Raw genomic sequence first — 8,170 nt, 5'->3', positions numbered from 1 at the left:
TTGTAGAGAGCCTGGTGCAGGAATGGCTAGAAGAGAGAGGCCATAGTCAGATCAATTTAGTCAGGCTGACAAAGCAGGCCTCAGCCTCAAGGGCATAGCAAGAGAGAAAGCACGTAGACTTGTGATAAGATGAACAAAGACAGACTGTAAAAGAAGAACTAGAAGAACTCTGCTAGCCATGAAATTGCAAAAGTGTAGCTATAAACTTAGCCGATCAGCATAGTGACGCATATGGCAAGGCAACCAATGATGAGCTTAGCTTTTGCAATATGCATGAGTTAATTAAGCACTGTATTTAATCGCCACTCTAATTATCAATAAACGAGACTTCGCAGATGACCGAATTGGTGTCCGTGTCTCCCTTCTCCGACAAATGGTGACCCCGACGTGTGCCTCCGTCGCTGAAAAAGAAAACGGGGGAGAACGCGCCACGGTCGGTTAAGTTGAGCTTGGGGCCTGCTGCAACCGGGTCGGTGTCAAACGACGTAGGAAAGACACCCTCAGGAGCTACAGAGGTGGTCCTGGGCCATACGTGCTGCCGAAGCCGGAGAGTTGCAACGGCGCCGACGGTAAAAAATGGACAGGCAAGCAGCATATGATTTATTTATAGCACATATAGATAAGTTAGGGCTAAAAGAGCTTAATCCCAGGAAGGACATACCGGGGTTGTTAGCCTGGGGTTCTGCTAAAGGCTTATTCACTAACCCTCATAGTGTGCATGAGTTAAATGAGTGGCGTAAGTTAGGGGATGTACTGTGGGAGGCAGTGTTAGCAGATGATAAGACAGCAAAAAAGTTAGGAAAAATCTGGCAAGTAGTTCATAATGCACTCTTAAAGCAACAGGCAGAAAAAAGGGCAGCACAGCAGGCAGTAGAGGCATATAAAAGAAATGCTCAGTATGGTGATAATGAGCCCCTTGCACCAAGCACAAGAAGGGTTGAAATACCTATTCTTAGAGACACGGCAGGAATGGCCGATGGGGCTAGTTACACTTGGCCCTCTGCACCCCCCTCAGAAGAACTGGGAAATAATGCTGCTAAAGCAGAGGAGGTAACTGCAAAGAGCGAAATATCTCAACCTTGCGGCGTAGAATCCCCTTGTCTGCCTGAATCTAGCATCCCTAAACCTGCCAGTGAGCCAAATCCTGTCCCTAGGGCGGAAAGCGACCTGCGGGGGGAAGTGGCAAGGCAGAGGAGGGAGGCATGGAATATGCTAGCTAGACACGGCTTGGAGACTGGGGATGATGCCGCTGTAAGTGCAGTCAAGGTCTGGACCTTTCCTGTAACATACACACAGGGAGTAAACCAACAAGGACAAGCTGTACAAGTAGGAGAGTATGAACCACTTGATTGGAAGTTGCTAGCACAGTTACGGCAGACAGTGAGTCAGTTCGGGTTTCGGAGCGAGCCAGCCAAGCAAATGCTAGACTATCTATTTGACACATATTTGTTACTGCCAAATGATCTAAAAAGCATAGCAAAATTAATTTTCACACCACATCAGCAAATGCTATTTAATGCTCACTGGCAAGCTCTTGTTGCCGAGGCAGTTGCAGTACAGAGGGGTCAAGGTGATCCGTTAGCCGGAATTACAGCAGATGAGTTAATGGGAGTGGGCGCATTTCGCAGGTCAGAAACTCAGTTACTCCCGGGAGCTGACAGGGTCAGAGAAGCCATGCGTATCGTAAGAACCGCTATTGATCAGGTGAAAGATAGCTCAGGTATACCCATGTATATGGGAATAAAGCAAGGAAGGGAGGAATCCTTTGGGGACTTTGTAGATAAGGCTACCGCTGCTATTGATAGGGCAGGAGTTCCAGAGTATATGAGAGGGGCGATGTTAAAGCAATGTGCGTTACAAAATAGCAATGAGGCAACAAAGAGGGTATTGTCAACTCTAGGAGCTAATTGGACGATAGAAGAGGCATTAGAAAGAATGGCGCTGCAGCCATCAGGGTCACAGGTTTTCTTAATTAATGCACTAAAAGAAATAGGCTTAGGGCTGCAGAAACAAGCTGAATCCACACAGTCACAGGTACTAGCTGCTCTTGCCCCGCTCCGTGCTTCCACAGCAGCACCGGCCGCAGCGAACAACCGCCGACCTCCTTCAACGCGATGCTTTAGATGCGGAAACGGAGGCCATTTTCGACGAGACTGCCGAGCCTCAGGAGTGTGGTGCCAAAACTGCCAGAACAACACCCACAACACGTCAGCTTGTCGCCGCCAATCGGGAAACTCCAGGCGGAGCGCGTCCGGCAGCCGCGCCCAGACACAAGTAGCCGCCGTAGCATCAGCGCCATCTCCTGTCTGCAACCAGCCACAACAGGGAGCCTGGGACTTGACTTGGCAGCCGCAGTAAAAACATCATTATTAACAACACGCCCCGCTAAAGTCCCAACTGGAGTACAAAGTCCGGTAACTATTAAAGGACAAACTTTTGGAGGACTAATAGTGGGACGCTCATCGAGCTCCATTTTAGGATTGTTTGTACTACCAGGTGTCATCGATGCAGACTACACTGGGGAAATACAAATAATAGTTTATACTCCTTTTCCTCCTCTAACGATTGAGGCAAATCAGCGTATTGCTCAATTTATTCCACTTCCACAGTTGAGCCGGGGTGTTCAACCACAAACACAAACTCCGCGCAAGGACCAAGGTTTTGGGTCCTCTGGTGTTGCTCTACTCACAATGGATCTCAATACTAGACCTAAAAAGGAGGTGAGGTTCACCTATGCAGGACGTACAATAAAAATGATGGGACTTTTAGACACTGGAGCAGATACCAGCATTGTTTCTCCAGAAAAATGGCCCTGTGATTGGCCATCATTACAAACCACGGATACCGTGACGGGCGTCGGAGGGTTTACCCTCGCAAAGAAAACGCCCCCAATAAGGGTTACTATAGATGGGCAGGACTTGGTAACTGTGTTATCAATAGTTGCATTACCGCCCATGGTACATTGTCTAATTGGAAGGGACATTTTAGCTCAGCTTGGGGTCGTTCTATCCAACGAGCACCCTTTGGGGTAATTGCCATTGCTTGGACTTTCCCAATCCCAATCACCTGGACTACCAATGAACCGGTAATGGTTAAGCAATGGCCTCTAAAAAGGGAAAGTCTAATACAAGCACATCAACTCGTGAAAGAACAATTTCAACAAGAACATTTAAAACTTTCCACAAGCCCATGGAACACGCCAATTTTTGTGATTAAAAAGAAATCAGGAAAATATCGTCTTCTACATGATTTAAGAGCAGTAAATAATCAAATGGAAGCAATGGGAGCATTACAACCGGGACTTCCCAATCCAGCCATGCTCCCACAACATTGGCCTCTTTTAATTATTGATTTAAAGGACTGCTTTTTTACTATAGCCTTACACCCCCAGGATACAAAAAGATTTGCATTTACCCTACCGGCAATTAACAGGGGGGAACCTGACAAAAGATATGAATGGACTGTTCTTCCACAAGGCATGAAAAACTCACCTACTTTGTGCCAATTATATGTTGATGCGGCCTTACAACCCCTAAGACTAAAATGGACTAATACAATTATTTACCATTACATGGATGACATCCTGTTTGCCCAGAAAACAGCATTTACAAATGCCCAAATGCAGGAAATTCAGAACACCTTAGCAAAAGCATCTCTCATAATAGCTCCAGAAAAGATACAGCAATCTACACCATGGAAGTACCTAGGATGGACTATTACAAATCAAATCGTACGGCCACAAAAACTTCAAATTACAACAAAAATCACCAATCTCAATGAAGCACAACGCTTACTAGGAGATCTACAGTGGCTCAAACCAATTGTTGGAATACCCAACTCTCTGCTAGAATCCCTCAGACCACTACTCAAGGGGACCGATCCAACCACACCTGTAACCATGACACCACAACAAAAAGACGCTCTCAATGGCATTATTCGCTGCGTCAATGAAGGATTTGTCTCCCGCCGAGATGTATCATTACCTATAGACCTCACCATTTGGAATACTCCTGATCATCTACTTGGAGCACTTACACAAACACAAAAGAAAACGGGGGAGATACAGGTACTAGAGTGGATAACTCCACCTTTACAAGCAAAAAGGACAATCAGTACAAAAATCGAACAAGTAGCTACCTTGATTCGTAAGGGTCGGGTAAGGATTCTGGAAATCACCGGAACAGGCCCGACCGCAATCCACCTACCCATGAAAAAGGAGGACTTAGATTGGTACCTCCTTAACTCTGAGGACTTACAAACGGCTTTGCTGGAAGCTGGAGCAGCAGTCAACACAGGACCGCTGACACCACGTCATCTTCAGTGGTTAGGAAATTGGGACTGGGTATCAAAGCCAACACGATCGGAACAACCGATAGCAGGTGCCATCACAGCATTCACGGATGCCGGAAAGAAATCAAGGAGGGCAGCCATCACCTGGAAAGAAGGCCCTCGATGGAAAAAGCAGATAATAGACGCTGCTCCAGAGGACAGTTTACAAACATTGGAATTGCTTGCTGTTGTGTGGGCACTTAGTGAACTGCAAGGGCCTTTGAATGTGGTCACTGATTCATTTTATGTTGCAGGAGTAGCACAGAGAATTGAGAACGCCTCTGTGAAAGAGGTGCAAAACAAAAGACTCTATGAACTCTTGCTGCAGCTAAAGCGAGCAGTAGGAGCAAGGTTTAAGCCTTATTGTATCATACACATCAGAAGCCACAAGTGGGATGTAGGCTTGGGTGAAGGCAATGCCAGGGCAGATAGATTAGTTATGAATGTAGCAGATGATAGGGGGATTGAGGCGAGAGAGTCACACACACGATTTCACCAGAATGCTAAGGGATTGGTGCGTGAGTTCAAAATAGGCATACAAGAAGCTAAAGCAATAGTGAGAGCTTGTCCCACCTGCAGTTATCACAACAGTGGGGTGGGTCTTGGGTGTGGGGTAAATCCTCGGGGTCTAGAAAGTAATGAAATTTGGCAAATGGATGTTACACACGTAGCAGAATTTGGTAGGCTCAAATACGTACACGTCACAATAGACACCTACAGCAAGTACATTTGGGCTACCGCACAAACAGGAGAAAAGGCAATCCATGTAATAAGGCACCTAACAAGTTGCTTTGCAGTCATGGGAATGCCTAGGGAAATAAAGACCGACAATGGACCAGCCTATGTCGGCAAGAGAGTAAGCCAGTTCATGAGACTCTGGGGAATCAAACACATCACAGGAGTACCACACTCACCCACAGGACAAGCCATAGTAGAAAGAGCCAATGGGACACTCAAACAGTATCTACTCAAGCACAAATCCATAGATGATCCACAAGAAAGGTTAGCTAAGGTTCTTTATGTCATGAATTTTTTGTGTGTGTTTGGGGAAGAATCGGAGCCGCCTGCAATTAGGCATAGAGGAAAAAGAGAAGGTAACAAGGAAGAAAGCACAAAAGCATGGGTAAAATATCGGGATCCAAAGACAGGGATATGGAATGGCCCCGCTGAAGTAATATACTGGGGCAGAGGTTATGTTTGTGTTTCTACTCCCACAGGAACAGTTTGGGTCCCTGCTAGGTGGGTGAAACCTATCCTAAATGAGCGAGTTGGTGGAAAGATTCCTGAGGACACCATTAGCTCCAGACGACCGAGAGCGGATACAACAGAAGTTGACGGTGACCTTACGGCCCTATTTACAGAAACTAGCACCATATAAACGCGCTGTCCGCAAGGCACTACAACAGCCGCCACCGAACTGGGTGGAGTGGATCGAGTATCACGCCTACCACGCCTACCGGGAGGAACAACGCCTTAACGGTCGCCCTTGTTGCGCGTGTGGAAAAGCGTGGTGTGAAGCTTGGGTGGCTCTAAAGTGTGGGGGCTGTGGGGACTGCTCATGGGTAAGACAAAGAGCAGTATATAAATTGTGGTGCCAAGAGTGTCAAAGGAAAGACCAAAGACGCTCAAGCTGGGGTGCAGCATTAGAGGGGGAAGCAGGAGTACCGTTTGTACAAGTCCGGAGTGTATATGAAGCACCAGAACAGCTTATGTTAGCTTGGGCCCGGTGGGAAGTAACTAATTGGCTCTGGAGGCAGAAAATCACTGCAAAATCTTGCATTGTTGCTGCCAGGTGCATGACTAAAGTGCCATATCTACCTTTCCCTCGGGTAGGACCAGTTAAGCCAGGTACCGACCCTGAAGAAGTATTAGACCAGTGCATAGAAAAGGTAAAGCAGTGGCACATAGCAGCAGACAATCCAAAATACAGGAGGGAGAAGCCACGTAAGCAACGAAAATGATACTCATCACACTGCTTACGCTTACTAACTTTGCTTGCACAAATGCTTTTCCAATGGAGCACACACCTAGAGAAAATGTATGGGTAACATTTGCTAACATAACAAAGCAAGAATCAATCTGCTTGAGCTTGGGGGGAGCGCAGAATCCTTTTAAAACTTGTCTTGTAGGATTGCCAGTTTGGAAACCAAAAGAGTTTGCAGGGTATCTTAATAATAGCAACCTACCTACAAAAAGGGATGATGATTTGTTGCAGGGTTGTACTTTCCCTAGTAGTAATCCCTCACAACATGATGGATGCTGGCAATGTGAATTTGTTCTAGCTTTAGGCAAAACCTTAGCCTCCCCTCCGGAAGAGATTGACCTCTTCGGAAGCACTAACGCATCAATGGGAAGAAACGCAGGAGGATGGTTTAGTTTTATGCCCTTAGAAAACAAAAACTTTGCAACCCTTAATTCAGCCCTTACTAGTCTATCAACAATTCATACTCAACTCTACTCCAAATGTAACGGTAGGTACATCACAAAAGCAAGAGCACTACCCCCAGGAATATTTTTAATTTGTGGGGATCGTGCCTGGAATGGTATTCCAGCGAGGCCACAAGGGGGACCCTGCTATCTAGGGAAACTAGCCATGTTTCACCCCAATGTAACTACTCTCATGCAACTTGCAAGCAATGCCAATCGAACAAAACGCAGTTTACACGATCTTGACTGTACCGGCATAGGGCAACCACACTTTTGGAGTGACTTTAGACAGGTAGCAACTGCTGTACTCCTCCCTCACGCAGCAGCCAGGAAAGCTATGGCCCTAGCCGAACAGTTAGGGTGCTGGGCAAAAGATGAATTTAACACCACCTCTCAGGTATTAGACATGATGGCCAGGGATGTCTCAAGTGTTAACCATGCAGTACTGCAAAACAGAGCAGCCATTGATTTTTTACTACTAGCGCAGGGACACGGTTGTAAGGAATTTGAGGGAATGTGCTGCATGAATTTGTCTGACCACTCTGTATCCATTCACAAAAAAAATACGAGACATACAAAACAGACTACATGACCTAAAGGAGCAAAATGGTTGGGACATTGATGAATGGCTAAAAAGCCTGGGCCTTGGAGGATGGATTCGAACCATCATTAAGTATGCTATCATGATCTTAGGCGTATTCTTATGCTTAGCTTTGTTGCTTCCTTGCTTGATAACTTGCTTGCAGAATTTCATTCAAAAAACTGTTAGCAAGGCTTGGCATACTAATCTTCTCGCTCAAAAAGAAAACGGGGGAAGTGTAGAGAGCCTGGTGCAGGAATGGCTAGAAGAGAGAGGCCATAGTCAGATCAATTTAGTCAGGCTGACAAAGCAGGCCTCAGCCTCAAGGGCATAGCAAGAGAGAAAGCACGTAGACTTGTGATAAGATGAACAAAGACAGACTGTAAAAGAAGAACTAGAAGAACTCTGCTAGCCATGAAATTGCAAAAGTGTAGCTATAAACTTAGCCGATCAGCATAGTGACGCATATGGCAAGGCAACCAATGATGAGCTTAGCTTTTGCAATATGCATGAGTTAATTAAGCACTGTATTTAATCGCCACTCTAATTATCAATAAACGAGACTTCGCAGATGACCGAATTGGTGTCCGTGTCTCCCTTCTCCGACAGGGAATGGCCACAAAAAACGCATTCCCAGGCATGCTCTGAGCCCTGTGCAGCACTTTGCCCTCACAGCACCAGTCCCACCGAGCTCCTCCCCAGCTCCTACGTGTGTCCTTCAGTGCTGCCCCATCCCATGAAATGATGGTCATAGCACTGGGCAGAATGGATGTGCCAAACCTGCCCACGGTGGGTGCTGAAGTACCTCATGTCAAGAGCCATTCAAACCACACA

General features: G+C 46.4%; 1 long non-coding RNA gene across 1 annotated transcript; it reads left to right on the top strand.

Moving 5' to 3' along the window:
• On the top strand, positions 1-7,911 carry LOC148223785 (uncharacterized). The gene is made up of 2 exons (XR_015804107.1): positions 1-584; positions 5,547-7,911. It is a non-coding gene; the product is annotated as an uncharacterized LOC148223785 (long non-coding RNA).
• The last annotated feature ends 259 nt before the right edge of the window (positions 7,912-8,170 follow it).

The sequence above is a fragment of the Sturnus vulgaris genome, chromosome 5 (assembly GCF_052056855.1).
Source record: "Sturnus vulgaris isolate bStuVul1 chromosome 5, bStuVul1.hap1, whole genome shotgun sequence".
Lineage (NCBI taxonomy): Eukaryota > Metazoa > Chordata > Aves > Passeriformes > Sturnidae > Sturnus > Sturnus vulgaris.
This window is presented reverse-complemented; position numbering and strand designations above follow the sequence as displayed.